The 288-nt window shown below is 46.5% G+C and overlaps 1 protein-coding gene across 1 annotated transcript in view; it reads left to right on the top strand.

Moving 5' to 3' along the window:
• The window catches only part of LOC119588967 (leucine-rich repeat extensin-like protein 5), a 45,250-nt gene that overhangs the window by 31,682 nt on the left and 13,280 nt on the right, over window positions 1-288 (top strand). The window lies entirely within an intron of this gene.

Here is a 288-nt window from a genome sequence, read left to right as displayed (position 1 = left end):
GACACCGGGACCTCCATCACGCTCTTATCACCCACGAACTGATGCCGGCGCTAATGATCAATTTTGAACGGGCCGCGTCAACCAGCCCAGAGCCACCCCCCCTTTCCCCCCACTTCTCCCCGACAAACCATCATTCTTCTTGTCAACTGCCTTATTTATTCTCGATTCACTTAATTCCCCTTATCGCGTTCCTTCATCACTCCTTCACTTTATTCATTAAGGCAAAGTTCATTACTAGCACTAATTCTTTTTTTCTCCCTTTGTCTCTCTCTTTACAGCTAAACCATT

The sequence above is a fragment of the Penaeus monodon genome, chromosome 24 (genome assembly GCF_015228065.2).
Source record: "Penaeus monodon isolate SGIC_2016 chromosome 24, NSTDA_Pmon_1, whole genome shotgun sequence".
In the NCBI taxonomy this organism is placed as follows: Eukaryota; Metazoa; Arthropoda; class Malacostraca; order Decapoda; family Penaeidae; genus Penaeus; species Penaeus monodon.
This window is presented reverse-complemented; position numbering and strand designations above follow the sequence as displayed.